This window comes from Choloepus didactylus, chromosome 7 (assembly GCF_015220235.1).
Source record: "Choloepus didactylus isolate mChoDid1 chromosome 7, mChoDid1.pri, whole genome shotgun sequence".
Taxonomy (NCBI): domain Eukaryota; kingdom Metazoa; phylum Chordata; class Mammalia; order Pilosa; family Megalonychidae; genus Choloepus; species Choloepus didactylus.
In genome coordinates, this window is record NC_051313.1 from 22,214,544 (window position 1) to 22,229,606 (window position 15,063).

The window sequence follows — 15,063 nt, forward strand, 5'->3', positions numbered from 1 at the left end:
TATTTCTTCTGAATTCCAATCAATCAACATTGAAATTAAGAAATCTGAAAAAGTAACTCTCATTTGGAGCCAGTAACTGCCCACTTATGTCCGTAATGGTTGTCAATCAGAATTGTGTGATAAACTAAAGAGCAGACTATACTGCCTCATGAGTTTCCAAACATATCAGGCTCCTAAAGGATATAAAATTAGAGAGGGTTTTAAATCTCAGTTTGATCAATGTAATATCTTAATTAAAAATAGTAGCTATTTGTTGAGACCTCACTGTGTGCCAGCCACAGGTGTAAGCATACTTCATATATTATCTTCATTTAAGCCTCTCAGCAATCCAGCTGAGACAGATTCCATCAGGATCCTATTTCACAGATGAGGAAATGGGCACAGAGAACTAAACACCTTGTCCAAGGTCACACAGCTAGGAAGGGGCAAAACCAGGTACTAAAGCAGTTTAACTGACTACTTCCTTACATGAACTTTAATTTCAAGAACTGTTTAAAATAAAATCTGCTCCTGTACATTCATCAATGGTAATATGTAATAATGCCCATGTCAAAAACAATGTTTGATATGGTTACAACCAATACTAAAAGATAATGTACTCAGTCATTTTTTTTTAAATCTGATACTGTTATTAATTTATTGATTTATTGCCTCTCAGCTCCAAATTCATACTTTTTTGTCTGCTCTGTGAAAATGGAGCTGGACACTAATTTTTTCTTTGCCAGTAGGCACTGAAGCTTTGTTGGTTGAGGTCACCGAAGAGACACTGCTGAAGGAAAAGAGTTTTGCTTCCAGGTTTTCAGGTTCTCACTGGGCAGACTCCTGGGGTGAGCAATGCCAACCTCACCCAGAGGCCAGTGTCTTTCCCCCACAGATCCCTCAGGTGATTTTGTACCAGAGTGCCACTGGTGAGGCACCTCCCCATGAACAGCTTCCCCCAGAACCCTAGAGGGAGGATTTCCACCAAGTTCCACCAGTGTGACATCACAGTGACTTCTGCTGGGCCCTCTCCAAAAGATAAGGATCTCAGCTGTGGGCGAGGAGGGAGTGGTGGACCCTTCCTTGGGCATCTCTCTCAGCTCCAGGGTAATGGCTGCTCCTTGGGTCTCCTCTTCATGCATTCTTTAGAGGTTTCTTCACTTCCTACTAGCCAATCCCTCATTATTCAAATCCCTTGTTATAGTTAACAATTTATGTTAAACTTTCTCCATTAAAATTACTGTGTGAGTTCTCTCTCTAATTGAACCCCCGACTGATAGAGATACTTATTCCAAATGAGAAATTTAATTGAAATTAATCATGTGAGAAGCAATTAACTGAATTTATTTTGTTTAAAAAACAACTTCTAGGAAATACACAAGACTGTAAAATATATTGTTTACAAACAAATGCTCAGTTATCACTTTGTTTGTCATCATTAACTTACTGAAAAGAAATTTTAAGTGCAATAATCATGTATCAATTAAAGTTGAAATCTTATAAGATTCTTATCTTGTAAAAAGGTCTTTTTTCTATTATTATTTTATTTCTTATTTATTATAATATTTAATGAGAAGTAAATAAAGTACCTAGCATGCTGATCATGACTAAATATTATAAAGCATGTAAGTTAAGACTTATTTAAATGTACTCAAATAAAACTAAACTATACCAAATTTAATAGATGTATGTTGTAATCATTATCTGACTCTGCAACTTAATATATATTTGACTGGCTTTTTATTTTGGCCATAAATATAGCTTGAGCCCATATTCCACAAAGCCTTGGGAATGTTTCAAGCCAAAAAGAAAGAAAAAATATTAGTTGAGTTTAATTCCTTTCAGCCAGTTATGCCTAGGGAAATACATATTGGAATGCAAGAAATGCAGCTCTCCTGTGTTTGAAGTGAAAAATTAATCAAAAAGCAGCAAGTTTATGGAACTCTGTAATATAGCTATTGGTAACTTTAAAAATCCATCAAAGTTAAAATCTAAGGCAAAGTTGGCAAATAATAGCTGATTTTCAAACACGACAAGTTTCATCATCGTCTAACCTATTCAGTTACCCCAACTCAATGGCAAGCATCTAGGAGTGCTCACGGAGGACCTCATTACCCATTGGAAACATATGACTCTTAAAACGTCTGTTTATGCATAGAAGTGTGACTTTAAGGATTGGAAAATTCTTTGTTAACAAAAGCTAAACTTTTCTGAAACACAAGACCACCATGTGCTGTAACTTTCTCAGTTCTCATAAAATAAATTAGGTCTTACTTTGTCATTACGGAGAAGGAATACCACCAAAGAAAATCCAAGGTGTGACTCCATGCAGAGATTCAACAAATACCCCTTGTTGGAGATCAAGATTTAATATTGCCTTCAAAATAGTGAGCAAAGGAGTCCCAACCACATGCAGAGTGTAAATAGACTACTTTGGCTCCCTGACTTCTGATTTAGAAATTGACCCCTTGGAGATAATGGAGAAGTCAAGGATTAAAAGTAAAAATGCTACAAGACTGATTCAATGTCTAAGAGTGCTGGGAAAGCCACAGGTTTGGGTATGCTGTCTGTGGTGAGAATCCTGGCTCCTTTACTTGGTACTTTTAGCCTTAGGCAATTCACTTAACTTTGCTGAGTCTCAGTTTACTCATCCATCAAATAGAAATAATAATTCTAACCTCATAGAGTTCCTGTGTTGGGTAAATGGAATAAACGATGTAAAATGTCCTCATCCCCATACTGGGAGTCTATTTTTGTCCAACTCCAGTCCAAATGTTCTAGCAAAACTTAGACAGTGACAAGAGGAGGAAGAAGGAAGGTATGCAGTCCTGAAAATTGGAACTAAACTATGGGGAGACAGAGGAAAGGGGAGGGAAATGTAGAAGGCAAAACAGATTTGTTGCTGTTTTACCCAAATTATTGTTTTTCCTTTTTATGTTCTAAGCTTTCGGTCATTACATTACTTGAGCTCTACCAACAACTTGCAAGGGAAAGCAAACACAATGTACTCCACCACACAATCAAAACACAGTATACTTGTACTCAAGAAACCACTGGTTGCAGGTGTTGTTATTTCATTTATATAAGTATGAGAACTTCTAGGTTAATAGACAAACACCCATGTGATGCCAAAGATTCTAAATACTGGAATACCTTTACTCTGTTTTAAATCATATGGCATAAAACCCATCAAGCTAACTTTCTAGCAACACATAGCATGTGCACTTCTAAACATTTATATTATCATTTATATTATTTCCAATTCATTCCTATTTCATAAAACGTCTAACATTGAAAAGACTTCACTAATCCCTTTTTGATAGTTAATTCTAAGGCAATGCAAAAAAAAGGTCAAAACTTTTGTTTTAAAGCAAGTCAAGTCTTACAATATTCAGAGAACAATGTGTAATGCACAGAAAATAAATTTTACAAAAGAAAGAAAAATGTAACTTGAACACATAATTCTGAAAAGGGGCCACTTACCTGGTTTTGGCCACTCTGGGGCACCAGAATTTTGTCTATAAAGCATGCACCATCCAGTTCAAGCACCCATCTGTAATATTTATATATATATTTTAAGTAAGAATGTTATGAGAATGACTGAAAGATTTATTCATAATGACAAAACCCATATTCTGTAACAATAGCTATGTATTTTGTACTTTTATATAAACTATATAATAGTCAACATTCTGGTATCTGTCTCTAGTTTTTCTTCTTTAAGGAACTGGTGATAGCCCACACCAGATGTGGGTCTGGGAATTGTCCTTGTCCCCCCAGAGCATTTTTTATATGGCTTGTGTTGTTCTTGTCCAACACAGTCTGGTCTTTCTGATACTTCCCCTTCTTGGCTCTGGGTCCTTATCAGTATTCACACAACCATGTGATTGACTTTCTATGGAACAAGACTTCACTCTATCTCTTGCAAAGTAAGTCTGATGAGACCATGTCTGGGGCCAATTAAGAGACCATACTTCAGAAACAATTGTTTTATGTGCACACCAAATTAAATCAACAAATATTTTTAAACTGTGACCAAAAAGAATCAGAAGATGACAAACTCTGAAGAATAAAGAACACATGATGTCCTTTCTAAGTGTTCACAAAATCATAGAAAATAATAGAGGTTGAAAAATATGGGAGAAAACATGGTGCTGTAATGACACATGGGGAAGTGTTATTTTTCTTGGCAAGCAGGGTGCCAGGGGATAATTCAGAATGCTATACATAAGGTTTTTCTTTGACTTGTTATTTTGAAATATTTTAAACCTACAGCAAGATTTAAAGACTAGTACATAGAACCCCATTATATCCTTTACCCAATTTTTTAAGGTTCAGCAAAATTTGTTTTATCATTTTCTCTCTGTACCTTTTGCCTCAGTACTTCAGTGTATATTTCCCAAGAACAAGGACATTTGCTTGCATATACACAGTACAACTACCAAATTCAGCAAGTGTCACATTGATACAATACTTTTATCAAATTGTGTTTAATCTGTAGTCCAAAAGTCAATTATGTCAATTATCCCAATAACATGGCACTTTTCCCTTTCAGCCTAGGATCCAGTCCATGTATTGCATTTAAAGTTCATATCCCTTAAGTCTTCTTTAATCTGGAAAAGTTTATCATCCTTTCTTTATCATTCATGACACTGACATTTTTGGAAAAAATATTTATATTAGAAACCATGAGGTCATTCTGATACCACTGATTCCAATCCAACCTCACAAGGCTCTGCCTTGTCATACCTGTATCTCCTTCCTCCACATGAGAAACCTGGCTTCCAAAAGCATCAACACACTTGCTCGTTTGCTTAATCTGATAATAAAAACAGTTTCAGAATTCCTACACTCATACCACTTGGAAAAAAAAAATGAAACTACTAACAGTTGTTGAAGATATAGTCAAAATACTATGGTCAATTATTTGGATTAGTTCTTTTTCCCCTTCAGCATGGTTATATATTTATTTGAAATACAATTATTTATTTGAAACATTGCTTGCATTCAATTTTGGTTTTTTACTATATCATTGTTGATTTGATTTTATTTTTGAATATGTAGAACATTAGGTAACCTGCTTCCAAAAGTCAAAATTGTATGCAAAAGTATACCTAGAGAAATATCCTCCTTCCCCTAGGCTTTCCACTCCATTCCTTCCACTCCCCCATCTTTCTGACAAAATAAGTAGCATACTATATTGATTCCTTTACACTTTCCCTTTTTCACGTAACAATATATCCTGGAAATCGCTCCATAGCAGTGCATAGAGTTTTTCCTCATTCTTTTTTACAGCTGCATAGTATTCCATTGCAAGTAACTACAAAGATCCCACTGTGTGTAAGTACAGTGTTTTCAACCAACCTCTTCTGTTCAAATATTTAATTATTTACAATTATAAGCAATATTATAATGAATAACCTCACGTGTATGAATTTTTTATCCTTGTAAGTGAATCTTCAGAACAAATTCCTAAAAGTGGGATTGCTGGGTCTACTATCTGATATAAACATCTCACCCTCTGATGATTTATTTTGACTTGCCTCATATAGTTTTGTCATACCTTTATTTTTAGCCTTCTGAATCTCTATGTTTTAGGTATGTCTCCCCTATACAGCATAGAATGGTACTTTGCTTCATCAGCCAATTTGCAAATCTTTCTCTTTTAATAGGTGGTTTAGATACTGTTCTACTTTGCTATTGCTGCCAGAATGCAAAGCACCAGAAATGGATTGGCTTTATAAGAGGGGGCTTATTTAGTTACACAGTTATAGTCTTAAGGCTATAAAGTGTCCATCAACAAAGGGTACCTTCACTGGAGAATTGCCAATGGTCTCCAGAAAACCTCTGTTAATTGGGAAGGCAGGTAGCTGGCATCTGCTTCCTCCCAGGTTGCGTTTCAAAAGGTGTTCTCCAAAATGTCTGCATCAGCTTCCAATGGCCATCTTCAAAATGTCTGTCTCAGCTCCAGCCAGTTTTGAGCTCCTTCTGTCTGAGCATATATAGGGCTCCAGTAAACTAAACAAGGCCCATACTGAATGGGCGGGGCCACACCTCCATGGAAATTATCCAGAGTTATCACCTACAGTTGGGTGGGTCACATCTCCATGGACACTGAACCAATAGGTTCCAACCCAATCCACACTAATACGTCTTCCCCCACAAGAATGCATTAAAGAATATGGCTTCTTCTGGGGGACCAGCACAGACACATTAATATTTTTATATGATTGATGTTTGATATCCACGGTATCAGTTTATTTAATGTTATAATTACTTGGTTTATTAGGTTAGATTTACTATTTTCCTTCATTATGATTCTTTGCTCTATTTTAAAATTTTGTTTCCTTTGGGAAGGTTTGTATTTTTGTCCTGTACACCCAGTTTTGGATTTTAACACCCAATTTTCACACTTAACTTTGATAAAAAGTTAATGGCTATATATAATAAATAATTTGGTTTAAACAAGGTATTTCTGAGCATTAACAAACACTTTTATTGCACATTATGAACTTAGTTTTGGCAGGGTTCCGGAATGTAGAAAACCATGACAGAATGTTACAGCTGAGAAAAAACAAGGCTCAAATCTAGCCCAGCAGACTTAAACCATGGTATCCACAGACCAAATTCTTCTTAATTCTATTGAGTTCAGTTTTCAAATAAATTATCTGGAAGGATAAGATTGAGAATGCTCTACATAACTGTCTGTAAAGGTTGGGTCATCATAGGTACATCCCCTCTCTCCAGCCTCTTCTTTGCCCCCACACTGTTATTTTGATACAGCTAGAAAGTCCAACTCCCCAGCTCAACTCCAGTTCCTCCTAATGAGGGAAGCGTAACACTATCCCGGCACCTCCCAGCACAGTGATCAGAATGTCACTGCCCCACACAGTCTGATTTATGTTGGCTTGGTTAAAAATCAGCCCCCTCCCCCATGCTGGAAACCCCCCCATGGAGAGGGGTGCCCTGGCTTCAGGCTATGACTCTCTCTTCATGTTTCCTTCTCTCTGCTCAAAATCTGTGGTTGGAGGGACCTATGGTATATTTGTGAAATTATCCCTATAGGAATACAGAGAAGAACTTTGGTCTCCTTGAAATAATTTACACCTAATTTAGAGTAGCATAAATGATAGGACTGTGTTATACCATCACTTACAAGATTTTTCAACCAGGGTTTGAGCACACGCAGCAAACACTTTCTATCCTCTGGGGCTAGAAAAATCTCTCAGAGTAAGAGATTATTTTTAACAATATGGTTCTAAATCCTTGGGAAAAAAGTCAGTGCAAATGCCTGGAGCTGGTCAGGAAACTCTTAATCATCCAGAAAGCAAGGAACAGGAGAGGTCATTATTCTTAGTGGGCCAAACTATGGAACAATGTTTTTAAGTCTTTAGAGCTATAGCAAAGCACCTTGAAATAGCTCGACTGCCCCAAAAGGCATTATGCAAACTTCTCTTGCCCATTTTCCTTAAAAAAACAAAATTGTCCTTTACTAGCAAGTATGTTCTATCCTCACTACTACCCACTAGAATGATTTCCTATTCTGTCTAGTGCCTAAAACTTTCTCACGGTAGATTTAGCACAATGATTTAATTAATCCTAAACATAATCATTTCAGGGATGGTCTTCTAGTTTGCTAATGCTGCCAGAATGCAAAACACCAGAGATGGATTGGCTTTTATAAAAGGGGGTTTATTTGGTTACACAGTTACAGTTTTAAGGCCATAAAGTGTCCAAGGTAACACATCAGCAGTCGAGTACCTTCACTGGAGGATGGCCAATGGTGTCCGGAAAACCTCTTAGCTGGGAAGGCACATGGCTGGCATCTGCTCCAACTTGTGGTTTCAAGATGGCTTTCTCTCAGGACATTCCTCTCTAGGCTGCAATTCCTCAAAAATGTCACTCTTAGTTGCACTTGGGGTATTTGTCCTCTCTTAGCTCCTCTAGAGCAAGAGTCTGCTTTCAATGGCTGTCACCAAACTGTCTCTCATCTGGAGCTCCTGTGCTTTCTTCAAAGTGTCCGTCTTGGCTATAGCTCCTCTTCAAAATGTCACTCTCAGCTGCACTGAGTTCCTTCTGTTGGTCAGCTCATATATATGGCTCCAGTGATTTAATTTAGACCCACCCTGAATGGGTGGGGTAACACCTCCATGGAAATTGTCCAATCTGAGTCATCACCCACAGTTGGGTGGGGCACATCTCCATGGAAACACTCAAAGGATTCCAACCTAATCAGCACTAAAATGTCTGCCCCACAAGATTGCATCAAAGAATATGGCTTTTTCTGGGGGACATAATACATTCAAACCAGCACAAATAGTGAAACTAAGTGGGGGCATATTTACACACATTCATTTTCACACATATATGTGGCTATAATATATTCTACCTGCAAGTGTACAAAGTACTTAAGAGGTTGACTGGGAAGCCCTCAGGTGGGTGGACCATGGTGGACTAGGGGTCATAAATCCCGAAATCAAAGGCAGAAGTAAATGAAACTGATATCTGCTGAGCCCTGCAACATGTCAGGCAACCTCCTAAACCTTTTCATTGTATCGTTAAAGCATGCATCTATTAAATAATCATCAACCACTCACAACAACCATGAAATACAATGCACTATTATTCACGTTTTTATAGATGAAGAAATTGTGGCCAATGGCACATGAAAAAGTTGGAATTCATTCACAAAGTCCAGGCTTATTCCATAGTTTCACACTAGCAGTGCACAGAGCCATGTGGAACAGAGCCTAAAATATGACATAGCCAAATATTCAATAAAATCTTACCATAATAAAAATTAGTAATAGTAGTGCTCTGTTTACCTGCTGCTCTTCATTCCACTGCACCATCGCCAACATACTTATAATTTTGGTTATATCTTTTCAGGTAAAGGAGCAAGAGGGCAAAAGAGGAAAAACTATAATATTTGTGTGTTTGCCAAGGTTTTTATGAATCTAACTCAGACTATGAAGAAACTATAATTAGGAATGAAATGAAATTATTGTAAAAGAACAATTCCCTTTTGGAAGTAGGATGAGGCCAGGAAAAATTGTTGAAATCATTAAAAACAGTTGATAATTATGGCAAAAAAAGAAACTTTGGTTCTGTTTGAGGAGATATTTACAGGTAGATTAGAACAATAAAAATTATGGTTCATTGGAGGAAGAGATCTTGTCCCTTATTAGTGTCATCACTTAGATTTTTAAAAAAAAACATGGTTCGCTTTTAAAGAAGAAAACACCACCAAGACATCAGTCCAACATTAAAGAATTGACACATAGAATAAGGAGAACTGAATACAGGAATTTTTGATGAAGCACAAAAAGAATGTGAAATCCAAGTCCATAAAACTCTGAAATGCTTAAAACAACTCAAAAAAGCAGCAATAATTTCCAATAGCTGTTGAACACTAAAGCATTAAAGTGAGTAAACTGAAGTGGGCATTTTAGAAAGTACTGGGAACATGATAAGAAATGACTTGAATCCTAGATTAAAAGTTTAGGATTCACATTCCAAACAGTCTAATATTTCTGATTTTGAAATTTGTTAGGGCTATTTATACAAGGAAGGCAATGTTGTCTTTTGAAGAAAACACTCACTGAAAGTCAGGCAAACTGTGTTTTAGTCTAGCTGAGTCACTTAAGTAGGTCACTTAACCTACCTGAACCACAATTTCTTCATCAAAAAGTGAAGGAATTCAACTGGATAATCTAAGATCATTTTCAAGGGTAGAACTCTTGCTGTGAGCTATGTTTTGTCAATGAAGTTTTTTGTTTGTTTGTTTGTTTTTTGTTCATTTGTTTTTTGGTTTAAAAAGGTGGCTTGTGATCCTTCTTTAGACCATACTCCTCATAAGGAAATCAGGCTAACAGTTCATGGGAAGATGGATAGGAAATCACATGGGAGACAGTGCCAGCAAATTATAGTCATATACTCCTTTTGACCTTAATATTCACAAAGATATAGCCTACTGATATGGCTTTTAAAAGAATGATGTATAATGTCTCTGAAACAATTCTCTTTTTACAGCTAGCATACAAAAATGAATATTATTGACACTAGGATGAAGTTTTGTGACTCAGCAGGAATCATTGCATTTGTCTTAATATTATCAATGGAAGTCTGATGAATTTTTGTTCAAATGAATAAGTTGCTGCTGTTAAAAAAATAAATGTTATCAGTCAAAGTTATGAATATAAAGTTAAAGCTATAAACTTACAAAGCTCTAAAATGATGTGGAAATTAAGATTACAAGAATTTAAATACAAATCTTATAAATTATCAGGAGAAACACTTACCAATCAATGTAAAAAAAATACCTGACAGATAATATAGTGAAGATTTTTTTAATGTGACAATAAAAATAGAAAGTAGAACCTAAAATATGCTGAAAGAATTAAGACCACAGATCTGTAAATCAATAAATCAATATGGGCTCAATAGTTTAGAAGGAAAAAAAAATTCACTTTAGATCACAAAATAAAACTCCACTAAGTACTATTTCCAAGAAATACATAGAAAACAAGTAGATTCAGACTGGTTAGTAAGGATAGTCATAGGTACAACAGCTTTTTAAAATGCACAAAGAAAGAAAGCAGACACTACAGTAGGCAGAAATCTAAGGAGGCCCTTAAGATTTTCTACTCTCTTGTGCATAATGCTCTGCATAATCCACAAGATTATGAATAAAATGGCTAGTGATTAGATTATTTTATATGACACAGGCAGCCTTAAATAAGAATATTATCCAGGTGGGCCTAACACAATCACATGTGCCTGTTAAAAGCAGAGAGTTTCTCCAGTTTATTGAAGAAGAGAAAGTCAGAGATCTGAAGCAATGGAAGGATCTAATGGGTTATTCCTGGCTTAAAAAATGGAGAAGGGACATCCAACAGACCAAGATAGTGGCATAAGAAACTCCAGGGATCCATTCCCCCCCAGAATCTATGAACAACAGGCAAAAAGTAGCAAAAGGCATCTGCCTCAAAACTCCAGAAAACAGTTAAAGGGTTGCAATGACTGAGGAATGTCAAATCAAGAAAATTCAATTTAAAACTGGTAGGAGAAGATTGTGGCATCCTTGCTGACCCTTCCCCAACCAACTTCCTGGTACACAGATAAACACATTCAAAAATCCCAGTGAACCCCAGGCAGTACACACTCGAAAAGAACCATGTTCAGACACATTGTAGTCAAACTGTCGAATGCCAAAAACAAGGAGAGAGTTCTGAAAACTGTAAGAGAAAATCCATGTGTTACATGCAAGGGAGCTCCAATAAGATTAAATGCTAACTTCTCATAAGAAACCATGGAGGCAAGAAGGCTATGGGATGAAACATTTAAAGTGCTGAAAGAAAATAATTATCAACCCAGAATTTTATATCTGGCAATATTGTCTGTCAAAAATGAGGGAAAGATTAAGACATTCCTGATAAATAAAAGAGAGAGGATTTTGTCATCACTACACCTACCATACAAGCAACTCTTAAAGGGAGTTTTTTGGCCTGAAAGAAAAGGACACTAGATGGTGAACTGAAGTGGCATAAAGAAATACAAATCTCCAGTAAAGCTAACCAAATGGGTAATTATAAACATCAGTATTACAATATCGTATATTTGGTATGTAACTCCGCTTTTTACTTCTTACGGGTTCTAAAATGCAAATGCATAAAAAAATCATGATAAATCTATGGTATTAGAAACATAATTTATAAAGATAAAATTTGTAGCAAGTAAAAAGTGGGTATATGGAGGGGAATAGGAATAGTTTCTGTATAATTATTGAAATAAGGTGGCATAAAAACAAATGTGGTCATTATAGACTTAGGATGCTACATTTAAGCCTCATGGTAGCCACAAAGAAAATATCTGAAAAATATATACAGAAGGAAATGAGAAGGGAGTTGAAATGGTACACTTAAAAAAATAAAATAATTTGAAATTGGCATTAATGGAAGAATTGAGGGACAAAAAGGTATATGACTTACAAAGACCAATTAGCAAAATGGCAGAAGAAAGTTCTTCATTATCAATAGTTACTTTAAATGAAATGGATTAAACTCTCCAGTTAAAAGGCAGAGACTGGCAGAATGTATAAAACAGCATGATCCAACTATAAGCTGTTTACAAAAGATGCACCTTAAATGCAGGTATGAGGAGGTTGAAAGTGAAGGGATGGAAAAAAATATACCATGCAAATAGTAACTAAAAGAGATCTGGGTGGCTATGATATCAGATATAATAGACTTTAAGTCAAAAGGGACTTTATTTATAAGGGACAAAGAAAGACAAGGTATACTGATACATGGGTTAATTAAATAAGATGACATAACAATCATAAATATATTTGCAGCTAACATCAGAGCCCCAAAGTATATGAAGCACATATTCACAGCTTTGAAGGGAGAAATAAACAGTTTAACATTAATAGGAAACTTCAGTACATGTTTCAAAAATGGATAGAATTTCTAGACAGATGATCAATAAGGAATTAGAAGACTTGAAAGATACTATAAACCAACTAGACCTAATAGGCATATATAGAACATTGCACTCAACGGCAGAATACACATTCTTTTCTAGTGCATACAGGTAATTCTCCAAAATAGACCAAATAGTAGGTTATAAAACAAGTCTTCATAAATTTAAAAATATTGAAATCAATCACTGTCCACAATGGAATGAAGCTAGAAATCAATAACAGAGGGAGAACTGGAAAATTCACAAATATGTGGAAACTAAACAACACACCCTTCAACAATCAATGGGTCAAAGAAAAAAAAATCACAAAAGAAATTAGGAAATATCTTGGAAATGAAAGAACACAAAAACACAACTTACCCAAACTTATGGAATGTAGCAAAGGCCTCGCTGAGAGAGAGATTTATAGCTTTAAAAGCTTATATTAAAAAAGAAGAATTCTCACAACAGGAAGAACTGGGAAAAGAAGAGCAACTAAACCCAAAGTAAGCAGAAAAAAAGAAATAACAAAGATTAGAGTGGAGATCAATGAAATAGAGAAAAAAAACAATACAATCAACAAAATCAAAAGTTGGTTCTTTGAAAACTGGATATAAAGTTTTCCCTTTAAGATCAGGAACAAGTCAAGGGTGCCACTGTCACCACTCGTATTCAACATTGTAAGACAGGCATTTTATTACAAGAATGATGCAATTATATATAAAACAGGGGAGAACAGATAACCACAAAATAAGCTGGTGCAAACATTTATAATGTCAAATCTCCAGTAAATACAAAGATAAATAGATATAAATACATTAGTAAAAGTAGACTTTAATTCATCTCTTTCAGTCCATGTCAGATAAAATGAACAAACAAATAAGGATATGAAAGACCAAAATAGCATAATTAATGGGATGAATCTGATAGATATACTTGAACTCTGTCCTCTAAATGAGAGATACATTTTGCCTTTAAGTTTTGCCTTCTGCTTTTGTTTATAATTTCTAGTTTTAATGAATTGTTATCAGCAAAAATTGTCTTAAGTTGCATAATATATGGCTAACTTTTGTGAATTTACATATCACCCTATTGCAAATGTACAAATGTTCACTGAATTCAAGCGTAGAGATGAAATGATTTTAGAAGAGAGTAGAAATGAGAGGAAGACCTAGAGTTTCCTTGAGGAATCCAAATATTTAAACAAAGGAAGAAATGGATGGCTGAGAAGGTGTTACCTGAGAGGTAGAAGGAAAATCAGGAAGTGAAGCTTCCACACATAGGTAAGGTTATCAGGAAGGAGGGTGGATGGACAGTGTGAAGTGCTGCTGAAGGTTCAGGAAAGATAAGGAATAAAAAATCTCTACTACATTTGTTGACAATAAAGATTATTGATAATCTTAGCAAGGGACACTCTAATAGAATACGTGAGGAAATGGGCAAGCATCTTTTTTCAGAAATTTAACTAAACAGAACAGAGAAATTGGGAAGTATCTGGAGGGGAAAGAGGTGTCCAAGGAAAATTATTTTAGATACAGAAGATCTGAGCATATTAAATGCCTATGGGAAGGGTCTAGCAATCAGGAAGAGGGGGAGATTTCTGAAGGGGATGGGCTAATGAGAGGATTTCTTGGGGTGGAGCAGCATTTTCACTCATAGATCCCTTAGGGACTAGACATGAAGAACATAAACAAGGCTGACAATTAGAAATAATACATATGGTCAAAATGGAGAGAACATCTTCAAGTGTGCTAGATTCAGTCTATTCCACAGCTCATTTTGAAAGACATAGACAAGAAGGTGTGTGTTTGTGGAGGTATGTTCTTCCATGACATCTGTAGCAAAGTATAATTGGAAAGCTGAATTTTATAATTAGACACATGTGGGTTTGTATGCCCCTACACCAGATGCTAGATACATGATGTTGAGCAAACCCATCTGACCCTCAATTTTGGTAATTTCTGTCTCACAAAAGTTTGGGTAATTAAGGTAACAAATATAAATTACTAAGATAGTGACTTTCATATAAAAGATGAGGAACAAATTTTAAATATTCACTACCACCACCTCCCTGTCCCTCCCCGCCCCAGCTAAACTCATTAGCTATGTCCATATACCCTAGTTCTGACACTGTGTCTCACCCAAACTACATTGTCAAGCATAAATCTAAGCTAGAATGGCTATAGCAATTAGGCCATGATATACAAAAGAGAAACAGAGGTAGGGAAATAAACAGATACATACTTAGCTTGCAAGATAGATTAATAACTATAGGAAATGTTACCTGAAATTCTCATTTATGCAATTTTAAGACTACCTTTGAAAACCATATTCCTGAGTTTTCCACAGATTTTTGCTATTATTGTTGCATTTCTTAATTTTCTATACTTCCTGGAGTATTTCAGTTTCATAGTCATAAGAGTAAATAGACTCGATAATTGGATAGAATTATGATTATTCGAACAAGAGAACTTTTAAAATACCTTCAGGGAAGCCAAAATTTTGGGGAAATTTAGGAAAATGTCAACAGTTATTAAGATTTAGACAGATTTTAGGAATAAACTAGCCAATAATAATATCATGGGGGAAGAAATATTTCTATTATGCAATAGCAACTATGGT